This window comes from Amblyomma americanum, chromosome 1 (assembly GCF_052857255.1).
Source record: "Amblyomma americanum isolate KBUSLIRL-KWMA chromosome 1, ASM5285725v1, whole genome shotgun sequence".
NCBI classification, from domain to species: Eukaryota; Metazoa; Arthropoda; class Arachnida; order Ixodida; family Ixodidae; genus Amblyomma; species Amblyomma americanum.
The window spans coordinates 46,706,493-46,724,290 of NC_135497.1; the positions used below are offsets into that span (position 1 = coordinate 46,706,493).

General features: G+C 48.7%; 1 long non-coding RNA gene across 1 annotated transcript in view; it reads left to right on the forward strand.

Annotated features, from left to right (window-relative positions):
* Positions 1-762: 762 nt before the first annotated feature.
* The window catches only part of LOC144132600 (uncharacterized), a 41,962-nt gene continuing 24,926 nt past the window's right edge, over positions 763-17,798 (forward strand). Inside the window, exons 1-2 of the long non-coding RNA XR_013314875.1 lie at positions 763-887; positions 998-1,077. This is a non-coding gene — a long non-coding RNA (uncharacterized LOC144132600). The remainder of the gene's footprint in view (positions 888-997; positions 1,078-17,798) is intronic.

Below are 17,798 nucleotides of genomic sequence, written 5' to 3' on the forward strand. Positions count from 1 at the left end.
ATGATCATATGCAGATGCCCTGACGTCATGATCCATGACCACATGATCCTATGTAGATGCCCGAAACTGCGAACCACGATTGAAAGTATCAAAATTGTAATCAGAAGTAAGAATAGATTAGCACGCGAATTGGCTGAAGCATTTTTTATCAAACAAAGGGGTGACACGTGCGTCAGCACCACACCAGTTTCCCTGCGAGACAGTGAATGCAGATTATTAAATAGACGATAGCATGCAGTCGCGCTCCCTAATATGTCAGAAATATTTCACCCACATGCGCTCTGGTCCTTCGTTGTGTGTAAATGCAAGTTGTGGAAGCCTCACTAAAGTTAGTTGGAGTCAGCGCCCGTCCTGTGTACTTCTTCCTGTATCCTTGTTTTTTGTAGCGCTATAAAGAACTTCGAGAAACGGCTTCACCAACTAGCCCCACAACGTGTTTTGTTCAGCGCCTGCGTTGTAACAAACGAAGGCTGGCGCGTGCACGCAGAAGCAGCAGCTCAGCGGCGTGAATTCCGCACCCGTTCTCAACAAGCGGGCAGATCCGTCATCCAGGCTGGTCGCCTCATCCGCCGGGCTCTTCAACGCGAGGCCGCGTGCACCCGACGCACAGGTGGCGTTGGCTTGGAGGTGGTGCTGACAGCGACATCGTACCGAGCAAGACCGGAGGAACGGCGTGCGTCGGACTTGCCTCTGCTGCGCCGACTTCGTGTGCTGCTGACGGCGGCAGCGCGTGGGCAGACCGGGCGCCGCCTTCTCCGTGCGCGACGAGGGCGACTCGAGCTGGCCTTCCGCGGCGGCACCCTTTTCGTCGCGATGACCACAGCGCGGCGTGCGCCGTCAGCGATTACTCGTCCATGACACACACCGGTGGTCGCCGTGGCGCGGCCGTAAGTCCTTGCCTTTGTGATTGTTTTGCTTGCACCGTTTATTGCCGTCTGAGATTACCTTTCGCGTGAAGCAGGCGCATAACCGGAAATTTTGCTTTCCGGCCTTCAAGGTCTGGCAGCGGCACGTTGGGGCTGAACTGAGACTTCGAGGCGATCGAGAGCTGAGCTTGCGGCTGTGCGGTCAGTGATGGTAAGTTAATCCCGATCGCCAGCTCAGCTAGAGCAAATTCCGTGCTCAACAGCGACTCGCAAAACTATTAGCTGCTATCCGTTGAGAGCATGCAAGGATCACCCAATGGCTAAGATTTAGTCATATTTATGAAAGAAATCGGCAGCTGCGTTTTTATAGAGGCGAAACGCTAAGGCGCCCGTGTGCTGTGCGATGTCAGCGCACGTTAAAGATCCCCTGGTGGTCGAAATTATTCCGGAGCCCTCCACTACGGCACCTCTTTCTTCCGTTCTTCTTTCCCTCCCTCATTTATCTCTTCCCTTACGGCGTGGTTCAAATGTCCGGAGATATGTGAGACAGCGCCATTTCTTTTCCCCAAAAAAACAACTTCCAATTTTTTTCAATTATCATGGACATTTTCTTGAGTTTACGACGCCACCATCGTAGTAGCAGTAGGAGCACATCGTAACAGTACACTCAATGACGTCAGCACTCCGGCACCAATTGACCTCAACCTGAACAATTATAATAGACTTTCGCTATGTCTGCCTGGTGGCAGAATGCCCCACTGGATGTCGTGTGCTAAAGAACTGTGTCTCAGAAATGGGATCAGAATTGGGGATGGGTTGGGGCCTGAGGTCAGGCCGGGCGCTACCTCTGGCGCAAGTTTGGATTGGGGCTGCGGTGCAGTCAGTGGCGTCACTTCTACGCCCTGGAGTTTAGAAAAACGTTTGGAGTTCACTTTTTTTAGTACAAAGCTTCCCACGCTACTGCACTCTCGATACCTCTGACTTCACGAGTGTTTTGTGGCGAACTCTACATGAGGCAAAGAAGGAACAACTTGTCTCATCTCCGTCCCGCCCTCGCCCCACGCTTCATTCGACTGTTGTGGTACACGCGTGATGTAAACCACATGGCACAACACGAATCGTCGGAGCCAAGGCCAAGCATTCTCAGGTCTTTAAAGAGCGCGCCGTCGTTGCATCGAATACCAAAAAAAGGAACTCTTGCAGACTTAGCACGCCACAACAGTGAGTGCATAATCCAACCCACGAACATTGTACTGACACGAGCCCTTTAATGCCCGGAGATAAAGAAAAGTGAGAAGGAGGAGCAGGAACTAGCAGAACAGAGAGCAGAATGACTCAACCATGAACTCAATACGCATGAATACAGCTTTTTTGGAGGCAAAAAACGGCCACCTTTCTCATTGCAAGGGCGCTAATCTGTTACACAAACGCAATGCTCTATATATTTTGAAATGCGAACCACGTTAAATAAAAGAGTCATTGCCTACATCTAGTCACTCCTACGGAAGTCAAGAGCACACTTCGAAACGGTTCGGGCACCAAAAGAAAAAGAGTAGCAAAAGCGCCGCAAGCCTGGAATATGGCACTCGTCGTAGAAGAGTGCTCTGGTCTGAAGAACTGCATACCAATTTTTATATGCCTGAACGAGTCCAAAGACTGGAGAAAGGGAATAAGTCTAGGCACGTACATGCATATGAGTAATACAGTGCGGGGGGAACCATATGCCATGAAAGCTGGTCAGTTTCAGTATTCGCAGTACAAATTAATATATTAGGAACACAAGGAAGAGGTTCGTCAAATGATGCATAAATGGGGCCACACCATTCACATAACAAAGTTTATTAGCGATACATGGAACTTGAATGTACCGTGACACGCAAATGAGTTTCAGCATTCAGGTAACAAATTTATTTGCGGCGGAAGTGGATGACACATAATAGGTTTCAGCATTTACACACTACATGTAATAGCAACACATGCGAGTGACACGCGTCAGAGCAGTTACCTATGTACTCGCCCCCTTTATCTAATGGCACGATTAGTAAAATATTTTCGAACACTCTCCTACTACTTCGAATGTTGCAAAAAAGGGCGCATCCCGTCAAGCCGAATTTACTTGGCTTTTTGTCTGTACTCCCGTCACCTGTACATGTATAGATGCAAATAAACTTGAATTGAAAATTGAATTGGCCTCTCTCATGTACCGCGAAAAGCACGACTGGTAGCCCAGTGTAGCTCTCGCTACAAAAATAATTATTTCTGTAGTCGTCGTCATCGTCGAGATGATGTCGTCACCCCATCAACTTCCACTGCAAGGCAGACGACTCCATATTCCTTCCAGTTAACCCAGTTCTGTGCCACCTGGGGACAAGATATATCCCCGCAGACTTCCTAATATCAACAGCCCACTTGACTCCCGGACGCCATCTGACGCATTCCACTTTCCCTGGAATGCGGCCACTTCTTTACTTTAAGAAAGCATCGCTCCTGCGTTGCATGCCCCGCCTAGAACTTTGTTGCCCCTTCATTTCTGGCATCGTTAACGGGAGCGCGTGTTTTCTAATCCACGCTTCTTTCTCGCTGTCTCTTAATGCTACACCTTTGATTTTCCTTTTCATGGCTCGAAGCGCTGTGCGGATTTAATTTCTAGCCTTACGACAGTGCTGGCTAGGCGACTGAAACCCTGATCGGTTTTTGTTACAGCCTTTGCACGCAAGGCATCATAGATGCTTTCCCAGAAAAAAAACAGAAGTTTACAAGTTTACTGCCTAAAAAAGGTCCATGCTGCTGCGTAAGACAACGAGTCTCATCGGGAGCGGCGCGGAAACCGGAGAGTCCCCATCTGGCTGAAAAAAAGAAAATAAGAAGGAGTAAAACAACAGTATGCACAGATGTCGATGCCAACACGTAGTCTTTGTCCTAAGCATCCATGCAACAGGGTTTGCTCCTCAGTCGTACAGCGGAGCCCTTACGACACCCCTAAAACCCAAACGGTCTCTAAAGATGAGGACAAAGGTTCTTTAAGAAAGCATCGCTCCCGCGTTGCATGCCCCACCTAGGACATTTTTGCCCATTTATTTCCGGCATCATTAACGCGAGTGTGTGCTTTGTAATTCACGCTTCTTTCTCGCTGTCTCTTAATGCCACCTCCTTACCTTGCATAGGTGTAAAGCTCAAGCGGTGCCATTAGTTGCTCGCTATGCGGCAAAGAAACAAACGGCGGTTCCTGGTTGCTGTTAGCGAAACGATAAATATGATGGATTATTAACTGCGTCTTGGTACCGGTTAAGAGCGTGACACCTATAACATCTATGACCAGCGTCTGGATCGCGCCAGGTGCCTGCTGCACGACGCTTTGTGCTGCAGCGCTTGGTACCCTTCTTGCACACGTATCTAACAAGTTTCGCCGTACGACTCGACTTCGCACTGCTACCACGCCCAAACCAGCCTGCTTTTTCTTTTCGTGTTCTTCGCGTGGGAAATGCACACCGGTGTCAATTGCAAACAAGCTGCACAGAAACTGGTACATACCGAACGCGTTTGTACGCAATCAGCGGACAGGTTGCACACAGCGCATCGCGTGTAGGTAATGCGGGTTTGACGCTGCGTTCACTGTGTACTAAATAAACGCACCCCGCTCACGTGGGCCTCGCGCGTGGGCGGCGAACGCGTGTGCCCACCGCAGTCGACCCATTTGCGCGCCGCGCTACAACCGGTCAGCTGGGGGAGCCGCCAGGGGCCGGAAACCATTGTTTATGACCGCTCGGAGCTCGGCCAGGCGTGCGCGGCCGCCGCCCCCGTGGAAGCGGCGTTAGTCGGCCTTGAGGCAATGCTTACGTCTAGATGTTCACAGCTCAAATGTATACGTGCGCGCGCGGGTATCGGGATTATGCAGTGGAGAAGAATGATCTAGCGCCAGAGAGCCTACCACAATTGCGCTCATTTTCTTCATCGTATGTCCGTTTGCGTTTGTAATGCAGATTAAGTGAGAGCAAGGAAGATAGCAGGATCATGGGCACCCAGGCTCGTCCTGAACTGACCCTCTTCCAGTGGAACGAAAAAGAATTTTATCGGGCAACAATGCTTCTCATCATAGTACTGAGCCAGGGAAACCTCATCATAAGGGTGCTTTTCTTTGCATATTGCCGCCGTAACGTAAACATTCAGTGCGCATGAATTGGCGGGGTGCTTCTTTTGAAGCGAAAGCTTCACTACGGGACCTCGTGCTTTGATCACCGGGTGCCCCCAAGAGAAAAATTGAATCAAATCCATGACCAGGAGTCGAACCTGCGGCTGCGTTAACAGACCGCCTTTAAGGGCCACTAAGCGAGACCTCTAGGCTATCGCCCCTTTTTTATTCTTTATTGCCTGGCTCTGGCTTATAGATAACATTTAACCCAAAAACACTCAACAAAAAACACACAAAACGCTATACACATACGACTCGGTCGTGGTCAGCAAGCACGAGTCTGGCCTCGTCATACTAAAATTCACGTAACATACACAGTTGCTCTAGTCTTGAGAGCCACTCAGGAGGCTACACAGCGGCTTTCTGAATAGCAAAAAACCAGTCCATTCTTTCCAGAAAATAAATTCAGGCAGGTCGTGCATCTGTATCACAGTAATACCCTGCCATCCTGTAGCGCCATATGCAGTGGAGGGCCAAGAGCATAATAAGATCAAATGGTACCCCATCCTCATTATCAGTGCTTAAATAACGAATTCAACGCGCGTAAAGTGGTAGCTCTTTCTTTATTGTCCTTTTTAACACATCCCAAAAATAAACCCCTTCCTAGCAATGCAAAAAAAAAAACATGGCCCATCGTTTCGGGCTGTTTACGAATTAAGCAGTTTGATCCCCACGATAAAAAGAAAACCTTTCCCTCTAAAACCTTTTAACTGGTTGCGTGCCGGTGTGCAACTTGAAGAACAATGTCTTTATTTTGGTGGCACCTGCATTTTCTTCACCCTTTTTAAGCATCACCTCCCGGGCCCCCACTGTACAAATCCCTGTACATGGGCTCTGGAAAACCATTATCACAAAGATCATGGTCCAACTTTTTTCCTTTAGCCGCCACGGTGGCTGAGTGGTTATGGCGCTCGGCTGCCGGCCCGAAAGACGCTGGTTCGAGCCCGGCCGCGTTCGCCGATTTTGATGGAGGCGAAATTCTAGAGGCCCGTCTACTATGCGATGTCAGTGCACGTTAAAGAACCCCAGGTGGTCGAACTTTCCGGAGGCCTTCACTACGGCGTCTCTCATAGCATGAGTCGCTTTGGTACGTTAAACCCCCATAAAACCACATCAAAACTTTTTTTCTTTTAGTTTTGTACAAATAATCGCAGGAAAAACGTGCAGAAAGAAACCTAACACTTGCTACAATCTTTGTAGTAGCCAAAAATACCACCCGAGAGCTCTTCTGTGGATACAAAAACTCCGGCATCAATCGCCGCAGTCTCACTTGGCACACGGTGCGCAAGAACGGGTTTGTGACGTCGCGAAAAAATACGGTTCACCAGCTGCCTTAAAAAGAGGTGCCCTAGCCCGAGGCCCCTGTCTTTTGCCCGCCGGAACAGGTTCGTTCGGCTGCAACGTGCCCATTCGGAAGCCCATATAAAGACGGCAAAAATCCGGTGTAGCTTTTGAATGTCCACCCGAGAGCAATGCAAAACCTGCATGACATACCAGAGCTTGCCAATAAAAAAAAGGGCTGCAGACTGTAGTTCTGGCGAAAATTGAAAGATTGGTGCCTTTCCATTTTTCAGCTCTGTCACGTGCTTCTTTCATTTGCTGTTTCCAGTACTCCTCCCTTTCACGATAAGCATCGAGCGGAACGTCCAAATACTTGCCCGGAGTCATCGCCCACGGTACGTTGGCGAAATGGTCCGGGTGGGATGGCCACCATCCATACCAGAGTCCGAGGCATTTGGACCAATTAACCCCGCTACCGGTGACCTCGCTGAACTCGCGTACACAGCCGATAGCTTCGCTTATGCTCCCCTGATCAACCGTGAATACAGCAACGTCGTCAGCATAAGCCAGCAGCTTAACTTCAGCAGCTTGTAACCTAAAGCCATTAATACTATCGCTTTCTATTATTTTCATACACAGCGTTTTGATATAAATGCAAAATAAGAGAGGGCTGAGGGGGCAGCCCTGACGCATCGAACGCTGCAAGCTAATGGGGGCCCAAAATTCTTGTTAACGACCAATCTTGTCGTGCAGTTTTGATACGCCAGGGCTACATCTTCACGGATAACTGAACCGACGTTCACATGGTCTAAAACGAAAAACAAGATTTCATGAGAAACACAATCAAATGCTTTCTCGAGATCAATCTGAAGCATGGCCACTCGCCCATTAATGTCATCGCAGCTTTCGAGAAAGTACACTGCGTGCTTTGTGAATGTTGGAAAAATTCGAGCGTCCTTTTATTCCACATGTCTGATAGAGTCAACAATATCCGATATCACTGTCTGCAGTCTTTGCACTAGGCTATCGCCGCAGCCAACGCGCCTCTTGTTAAACTGCACCACACTGTCGCGCTGTGCATTGAACAGCGCCGTCTAAATCATTTTCATCTGCTCTGTCCCGCGGCACTGCCTGCTCACCGTCGTCTTCTACGCAGCACAAATATGTGCTTTCACTCCGATTCGAATGCAGTAAACATTAGCTGTAGTTCTTAAGGAGGTGCACTGACGTGAATCCAAGCGGCCAGCGTTTCAACGGTTTGAAGAACTCTCGTTCAGTCGTCCGTACACTTGTCTAGAGCGCTCGAATAGCGCGCTCTGTTGCGCATTTATGACGACTGCCGCTGCCGGGTAGGCGGGATTCAGCTTTCAGAGACATGGGGAGTTAATAAGCACGATCCATGGGAATGCACATGCAAGACAAGGCTAGGTTTCGAGCCATATGAAACACTCGTCAATGACACAAGTGCCACAAATACCGGTACAGCCGTCCGAGTGCTCTAGTCAAGTGTGTGAACGACTGTACAAGTGGGTAATCTTAAAAGGCATTGATAACTTGCGCAAGAATATGAATCGCCTCCGGATACGCTGTCATCACTATTGACACGTGCCATGTGTGCGTACACTCTAAACCAGGGCGTCGAACTGGAATTTTGTCGCGTTCGGTTCAGGTTCGGGTTCACGCGTCTCGGGCTCCAAAGCGGCATGTGGTTCCGATTCGAACAGGTTCGAGAACCGGTTCAAACGAGCTCCACCGGGTTCGAGTCAAAAAATCTTTGAATGTGAGTTGGTTTTCTAATCAACCTTGTTGGTCCTTTGTTTTTATTTTTTGTGTGTCACAGGCATGAAAACTAAAATAGACGCTATATTTGATGTATGAAAGATGTTCTACGTCCTATGTGGCAAGATTTATACAATTTTACGACGAAAGCCGCATTTTCAGATGAGCTGGAAATTGTGGTTCGCCTAATACGTTCATCGCGGATTTCAAGCTCTACACTGTAAACAATAAACCCAAATGGGAGTTTAAATAGCTGGCGTCACCCTTTAAACTCTAGATGTGTAAATATTTATACCATCAATATGGAGTAAAAATGTGCTAAACGACCTATTTGACTCCTTGCACTGAATAATAGGGCATAAAGGAAGGTTCTGCAACTCCCACTTTTAAATGAATCTTCTTGATCTCAGTGCGCAGCAAGTCACCTTGCACCATCCGCCCCGCCACCTAGCGTCTCGTCTGCTTCTGGTCGGTCGTCTGATAATGGCGGCGAGTGAGGACCCCTTGGGTAGCATCGTCGCTGGATCTCTGCTCACTTCTGCTCCTTCATGGGGCACCTGCCGCGGTACAAGATATCGGCTTGTCGCCGTTTTCTGCTACAGTAAGCTACATAAATGAACCGCTCTTGTGAAGCCTTCAGTGCTCTAACCATACCTTACCTCCCTTTATTAGTGTCGCCACCCTGTTACAGCACCCGCTTAGGCCTAATACTCACAGCTTTTTTCAGTGTGGTTCTCGCGGTGTGTTGCAGCAGATTATAGTGCGTTCCATGCGCGTGGGACTATGATAGAACTTCGTTTCAACGCTGAGCCCTTGATTGAGCCGATTAGACTAAATTTTTCCTCAGCCATATTGAAAAGCCAAAACTTGAAAAAGTGAATATAAAAGCAAACAATGCCGTTTCAAATTACCTTCAGGGGTGTTATTTTTAACTTCTGCTGCCCTGGTTTTTAGTCAAATATAGCGTGGTGCATGACCGTGAAAACTACTCCGAAACTTTTCAGTTTTTGACCTGTTCATTCTAATGTTACATCGCATTATCTACGAGCATAGCCAAAAAAAAACGAACTTGTACAGCAAAAGCAGACGACAAGCAGACGAATCCTTCCGCCTCCGCCTCCGCCGCCGCTAGGCTTGCAGACGGCGAAAAGAACGCGTGACGCGGGGTCACATTAGGGCAGCCCAGTTTGACATTGGTTTTGAGGGAAGGAAATGACGCAGTAACCGTCTGACATAATTCCATGGGTAGACACCCGAACCGCGCCGTAAAGGATGGAATAAAGGAGGGAGTGAAAGAAGAAAGGGAGAAAGAGGTGCCGCAGTGGTGGTCTCCGGATTAATTCTCACCACCTGGGGATCTTCAACGCGCAGTGACATCCCACAGCCTACATGAACCAGCACTGCCCCCATACCCCTTCCCATTGTATCGCCGGTAGCATAACAAACGTGGGTGGTAGTTGATTGACTGCGTTCCACGTATTCTCGGAAATACTAGTGGGACAGCCAGCAGAGAACATGAAGCGCAGTCACTGAAGTTGTCAGTGAGTACACGTCAACTATGTCCCACTATGTGCGCTGCGAGGAATCTGAGTCTAGCGGCAGCGCACTTCTCGCCACGGAAAAGCAGTTCCTGGACACCAACCTTACTGGCCGCTGGACATAGTGCGGTGGTTCCATGCCTCTAAAGTCGCCTATCTAAATGCACAAGGTTTCTTCTTTGTGATAAAAACAGCAACGAAGTGTAAAGAACCCGAAACCATCGCGAACCACATGGTTAGAACACTACCACCTGCGCAAGCATTTCAGCGCATGTGGTCAAGCGAATTTTGCAGTCAGTAATGGAGGACGTTTCTGGCATTAGTATAGAGTGGATAGCACACATGAATCATGGAAAACTTTATGATAGTACTTCATTGCTTAAGAGCGAATTAGGACTTGTTGCGTTCTGTGTATTTCCTTTATGGAGAAGGCCGTTGCCGTGGCTCAGTGGTTATGGTGCTCGGCTGCTGACTCGAATGACACGGGTTCAATCCCGGCCGCGGCGGTCTCATTTCGATGGAGGCAAAATTCTATAGGCCCGAATACTGTGCGACGTCAGTGCACGTTAATGAACCCCAGGCGGCCGAAATTTCTGTATCCCTTCACTACGGCGTCCTCTCCTAGCCTGTTGTTGCTTTGGGACGTTAAACCAGCATAAACCACAAACCCTTTTGGCAAAAGCTTAATGATTTGTGAGTAACTTTGAAGTACATTGTTCTCTTCTTGTAGCCAGCACATACGGAGCACAGCGGACGCTGGCGACGGCTGGCCTGGCAGATTGTGGAGTTAAGGACTCATGAATAGAGAGTGTGCTGCGCACGGTAACAGTGGCAGTTGCAACACGAGCCCATCCCTTTCTCGACCACAGGAACAGTGGCGAGAAAAAAATATTAGCCTATATAATGACGTGCCACAGGATCGGCAGAAAGCAACGCTCAGCGCTGCGGTTAGGAACACGGCGTTAACAAAAGTGACAGGTGTGTTCGCAAAGCACGGCGCCCAGCCAACCGCACGATGCGAGTTTCTCCGCTTTGGTGACGTTATTGGGCTATTCATTTTTTACTCGCGACTGGAGCTTAGCCCAACCGAGACGCGATGAATGTCGATGGGAGACATCACGAAGACGTGCACGCCACGGCTGCACCAGACTCCTGTCGCATAGCACCGCTTAGCCGCTTACCTTGGTTGCACTGCAATACACCAAAGAAAACTCGGCCTCCCAATGGCGCCTGCTGGTCAGTACGTCCGGCGTGGTACATTTCGTTACTTTTGACGTCAGCCGTGGCCAAGGCGGCCGCAAAACAAAGATTCGAGCGTCGCCAGGACTGACGTGCCACTAACTCATTCCTTTTTCACGCAGGAGGCGTGACTGCCTTCGCTTTTGTCGCCGGTTTCGCTTAGAAAATCTCCGCGCAAAAGGCTAACGCAACTCCGCCCGGAAAACTCTGCTGATTTAGAAATTCAGTAGTGTCATTTTTTAGTTATGGAGTGGCGCAGGCGTCTGTGCTGGCACGAACGACTGAGAGGTACTCTACGTTAGGCATTATTCTGATGCCTTACTTCCGGCACCCTTTAAGCATCCTCTTTCATATTCAGATGGCAGAACTCGGTTAGCTAATCGACGGCTATCTCTAAATCGCTGTCAATTTCACAGGTTCTGCAAATTTTAGTGGTCTAGGCGAACAGGAGCCTCAAGGGTGCATTGCAACATGAAGCATAAACAGAATAATTGGAAATACTTCTATAACATTTCGATCAGTTGTTCGGATAACCACGACAATTATCTTTCTATGTGCTGACAGGTCAATAGACAGTGAAGGCAGCATTGTTGGGACTCAGCTCCTATCCCACCACTGCCAGCAGTTGTTGGGGTGCAGGGTAGCGTGGTTGGCCCGGAGAAGGGAAGAGGAAGTCGGAGACGTGTTTGTGACGTGGTTATGTATACGTAAGAGCAACCGAGAATGCCTCTAAGTAAAAGGGAGTTTCTTAGCAGACGGGAGTCTCCGATACCGACGAACCAGCAAGCCCGATAAATAGCCTTCGTATTCCCCAGATCCCTCACTGGGGAATACAGTTCGGAGAATTATGTGCAGTCAAACGAGCAGATGAACACACTGGTGGTACCGCCCACGGCAGCTGGCGATGCTGATGATCTCACAGCTCGTCGATGGAAAGGGGAGGACAGACCTCGAGCACTGTTACATCGATGCCACCACGGCTGCTATGTGAGTCCTTCCGTGGGAAAGGAATAACAAGCCGCGTCCCAGCAGGTAGATGAACAACCCCGCATTCCCCCGCCTGTTGTCCGAAACGCTGGAACTGTGTCGAGGTTCCAGCCGTCTGTCAATTAATATTCCCATCGTGACCATTGAAAGAATCACATAGACCCAAGGGACTACTCGGCGAACTGGCACCACCATTGACGCCGCTGCTCCCGCTGCTGCTTCTGCCGCTGCTTCCGCCTCTGCTTCCGCCGCTGCTTCCGGGAACGACACTCCTTGTAGCAGCGTTTTTTTCCCCAGGTCTCATCCGCCTTCACGATTGTTCTCTAGGAAGTCTAGTCGAGGGAGTCCATGTCTTAATCCGTTTAGGCTGGAAGACAGACCGGGCAAAACAGCATGCAGCTAATCACCAGAATCATGAGTTGGTAAACTTGTGTAGATCATAAAGACACTCGCTCTGGACACACATACACAAACTGGAAGGATGACTACAAATGACAGAACGCAAAGGGAGCAGTCATTGCAAATGATTAGCAAATGCCCTCAAACGAAGATTTAAACAGAAAAAAAGCAGGCTCAGATAACGAATACAAGACACAAATAAACATTACTGGTACTTATGATAAACTCAGATTTTTGTGCGAAAAAAAATTCCTTATAACTACAAGACAGAACATTCATAGATCCCTAGGAGTCCTCATACTCTTCCTGGCGCAGTGGCGCAGCGGTTGAGCGATGCGCCACTGCCCAGGTGCTCCCAAAGGTGGGCGTGTGCGGCTCACGTTGCTCTTTCCGAGCGACCAATAATTAATTTAGGTGCCATCTGCTAAGGCGGGCAGGTTGTGAGGACGCTGCAAGGTCACGTGACTTTGGTGGCCCACCTGCCTCCAAGGTTGCTCTCTGGGGACCACCTGCCAGAGCCATGGTCATTATTTTTTACTCACAACGGGACCACAATATACCGAAAAGGCCAGCGACGCCCACGCCGGATTATGCGCGTAATTGGGTATTTAAAACTCTCGCGTTAAAACGGAGCCTATGACATGAGGTCTTCCGCTTTCTTAAAGCGCAAAAAACACTAAACACGAAAGAAAAACAGGCGTCATCCTTGTCAGTTACGATAATTTCTTTTCCGGGATGGGGGGGGGGGGGGGGGGGGGGAGGTCTGTGATGAAAATAAGCGCGGCGCTTAAAGACACCAACGTAAGTAAGCGAGCAGCACGACGACACGAGCGCTGACTATCAACCGATTGATTGTAGCTTCGCACCGTAATTTTATACAAACACCGCGGCATTTCCAGGCGAGCCGTGGCAATTTCCACGCCGAGATCTGGGGATAGCACTGGAAGCATGGGTGTCGATGAAACTGAAGAGGAGCAGTCCATGTTAGGCATAATAGTTAAGGATGGCTCGATAGCTTCGTTTTCGGGTAATACTCAGTTGACTGCAGTCGGCAATTAGATTCGAAACGCACCCGTAAGCGCGCGCACACACACATGCTGTGTTTTCATTATCCAAAAACGGGTGCTGTTCACAAAGCAAGGAATATCTTTACCGGGTACCAGGAATTCAAGAATGCGGTTTCGACACTGCAGTGTGAAAAGGTTCGTACAACAATATAGAATTTTTCAGTCACAAGATGCATTTACGAATTTATTAAAAATTTTGATCCAGATTTTACCAGTCTTAACTTTTTAAGTTCTCAATTGAGGCGAAAGGAAAAAGCGCTTGTGCTGAGGTTCTCATACAGGTGCGAAAACGCAAGGTAGTAAAAGAAATCAACCTAGAACCCTCCTACACTTTTTATTTTGTAGCGTCGGTAAAGCTATTGCCGGTAAAAGTTATGTGAATTGCCGCTCACATTTAAAGATATATAGATTTTGCATTACACTTCTTATTTTTATTTTTGTACTTAGAATTGGTTCACAGTGTAAAACTTTTTGTCTATCTTGTTTGCGCCGCCTTGGTCACAACTTGTGTATTACTTGCGTTTTGATTTGGCTTTCTTTTTAACTTGTAATCACATGATTTTGTGCCGCTAGCCTAAGCTGCGGCTATGTCGACAGAATGTATGGAATGCCAAGTCATTTGTTTGCGGCTTTTACATCAGGCTTCTCATTTCTTCAGTGTAATGAAAGGAAAGAAAGTATAGTTTTGTTTTTATCTTGAAGATTTACGGATGAAAGTGATTTTTTGTAATTTTTCGGTATAGAGCTATACTAGTAATTACAAAGCCCATATCCTAAGTTTTAACTGGTTTATAAAAATAGACGATGTGATTCAGCACAGCAAAAACATATGAAACATCACTTCCACTACTGCAGGAGAGGTCTGCGTCCATTCGAGGCAGTCAGAAAAATATAGGAGCAGCTCCAGATGCATACCGGGGAACTTGGGCGCGGTCACAATCTTCGAGGAATGTTAGCGGCTGCCATTCCGAGGCCGGCGGCGCTGGCGGCCGCGACCAGGCTTTGCCATGTGGCCTTCACCACTCTGCGCCTCTGTGGCCCCCTTGTCGCCTCCACCATCGCCGATTGTGGCGCCAGGTTGAGCGTGCCGCCCGCGTGGTCTGCATGACGTTCACGCACGGATATAGCTATGCAGGGCGCTGTATATGCTGCTAAGTTTTGCGCCGCGACGACTAAGTGTCAGATATGTCAGTTTGCTAAAACAACCAATTGTTTCCTGTAACTTCAAAGCACAACAGCCAGTTCGGCTGCCGGGACAACGAAAATGTCTCGCAGCGATGTTTCAAAGCGTGGTTTTGGTACAAGACAAAGATTCCACAATGAGAGCGAATGAACAATGAACGGTTTATGGCTTATGGTTTATGGGGTTTAACGTCCCAAAGCGACTCAGGTCATGAGAGACGCCGTAGTGAAAGGCTCCGGGAATTTCGACCACCTGGATTTCTTTAACGTGCACTGACATCGCACAGCACACGGGTCACTATAATTCTGCCTCCAACGAAATTCGACCGCCGCGGACGTGTTCGAATCCGCGTTTTTCGGGCCAGCAGCCGAGCGCCATAACCAAACAGCCAACGCGGCGGCTGAACAAGTAACGAAAACTATAGGCCATCCTCCGAAACGATCGTTGCAACTGTAAGCACTAAAGAATAGGCGCTGGTCGGAGATGTTGCTATGAGATAAAGCATAATGGACTACTGTCTTTCCTTGCGCTGATCATTCCCTTTTATTATTTGCGCTCCTCTCGTCTCTCCTGCTGGTTGCGAGCTGTACTGTGCTCAGCTCGGCCATTTCAAACACTGGATACTGACAACTTCTTTTTTTTTTCTGAATGTCTTCCAAGCAAGCATGCCAAACATCGTCCTGTTCGTAGCTGTCCTGATGTAGCACAGAAATATGAAACCTCGCTCCACAATGAGCGAACAGCGAAGAATCCAGGTACCTGACTTGAGAAGCACAGAATCCGAAGAACGCGCAGAAAACAACGATAAGTGCATAATTTTTCACATTGCAGCCTTTTTTTACACGGCAGTATTAATCAATACGTAGATGTCTTGTTATATCCTTCAAAGCAGTCTTATAGGGGGCGTTCAAAATCGGGCTTTCAGGAAGGAACGTTGAGCGGTACACTAAAGCTGTTGTTGTACGTAAGTCAGGTATCCACGTAGAGAAAATAAGTGAGAGAATAATTTTGGTCGATCGCGTGATTGACTAAAATCAGTTGACAAGCATTTTAGGTACTGTATATGGCAAGCAAGCAAGTTGATATCAAAAGCATAGACGCGCTGGTATTGTACTTTTGCATTCGCTACAATTCTAGCACGCCGAGGTATTTGCCGCCGAACTTCAAGCTTTAAGTAGAAGACTGGGTGAGTTGGTATGTAGTCATTCTAAAAATAGCGCAAATAAGACAAGGACGACGGAAGCAAACGACAGCACGAGCGCTGGTTTATCCGCATAGCTGCGCATGCAAGGCGGCTGCGATCGGCACAAAACTCTTCGCGGTGCTTTATATCGTCGAAAGCCTTGTATAGTTGCAAAATGTGCTTACATGTTTCGCAGATATATTTGCGAAGGTATTTAATTTTTTCTAGTGAAAGAAAAGGATGTCTTTCCAGAGAAATTCTAAATGCGTGTAAAATGCGCAGGCCCTCGACACTATTCCGAATCATTCCACCACAATAATTCTAACACTGTGGCTTCCACTACAGCGCAAAATATAAGGCCGGTTGAAGTCTGGCGCGTGAAGGATACTTTTAAGACTTTCGTCTCGCTTCTGCTTTTCTTTAGTATTCGGTGTCATGCTTTGAACACAACAATATTTGAAGAGGGAAGTGAAATGAAACGCTGATGAAAAAAAGTAGCCGTTTTTCGCCCAGAAAGGAGCAGCGCCCAGCGCGTGTCATGCAGATGCCTTGAGTGGCAAGACGTGCTTACCGGCCCCTGCGGCCCTCTGCCCTGCACGCGGGGAGGCCGCGAGATGCGTCTGGAGCAGCGGCTCCCTTCAGCAAGTCTATAGCCCCACCTGCCGGCTCAGCACGGGTCTCTGCCGGCGCCTCTCGTCCTGGCCGGGCTCCCCTGCATGGTATACGGAGTACTGTAGCGCGTCATACTAGCACGCGTATAGGGTGTCTGCACATCTGTGCAGCGACAACTGCGAAGAGGCAGTTGCCCTCTCTCCGGAACAGGCTTCATTGCAGTCAACGGCTGCATGAAGACAGAAAGAAAATTATTTTCAGGTCAGTTTCTACGCACCACTGTTAAAAGGAGGGGGGGACTTGAGTAACAAATCCTAGGTGAAAGTTTAAACACATTCTACTTGAATAGGCGGAATCATGCTCACAAACAAAATACGCGGAACAAAGTTTTAGTTGATGTTCTATAGTTCTGTGGGGAACAGTGTTCCACGTACGTTAAATATGAGGGTAAAATAACGATGAACTGGAGACAGAATAGCTGCAAGGTATGATCAAACTGCTCCCTCGCGGCCATCGCTGCAAACCTGTTGTCGGCGTTATGCAGCTTGAGGATGGAGAGAGGCGGAAAGCGTTATAAAGGACCAGAGCGAAGCGGCGACACGGACGACCACGGCGGTGAGGCCGAGGAGACGAGAGGCCGCCAGGATCGCCCGGAGAAAGGCACTTCCTGATAGGCAGGGCGTGCCACTCACTGCTTTTGGCGTCGCAGCGCTTGAATGAGCCTAGGAAATGGAACTTGGTGGCAATATATCGTAGACGACAGATGCGACCTGTTCACAATGTAATACCCCTGCCACACGGGCACTTTCGATCCTCATTGAGCTCGATCTGCATCGAGATTTTCGAGTACGCTCGAAACATCCGGTGCTACATGGGCATTTTCAATGCTCATTGAGAAGTTTCTCTCATGTGTGTTAGGTGGCGCCAAATGTTCCGCCGACAGCCATAACATGGCTATGTCCGGCAACACTGTGCAGTCGGGGGCAGCGGCAGCCAAATCCGTAGCCAAATCGGTACATTGCGTATCTGCGCCAGGTTTTTGTGGCGCACCTCTGCTGCTGTGCGATGCAACCCGAGGGCCCGCAACGCCTCCGCGATTTCTGCATAGTCTGCGGCGTTTCTCTTCTGGCACCGCAAATTATTTAGGCGGTCCTGCCAGCAGTCGATGAGAGCGGCTGTCTCGCGCTCGCTCCACAGTTTCCGCGCCGACGAGCAGGAGGACGCCATCTTTGTTTACACTGACGGCGAAGCTTGGAGCATGGTGTAGAGATTGTTTTCAAATGTTTGCATATAAGCAGGCATAGTACCTGAAAAATGTGCTGTTACATTTTAATCAATTACAACAACAACAATTGTGGTTTGGTTTTGTTAATTCGTGTTTATTTTTATAGCTTTATGAGAGCGAGAGTGTTCTCGATTGTGCTTGGAACCTCATGCACTCTTGAGGAATCGGCATCGAGTCAAGCGGGATCGAG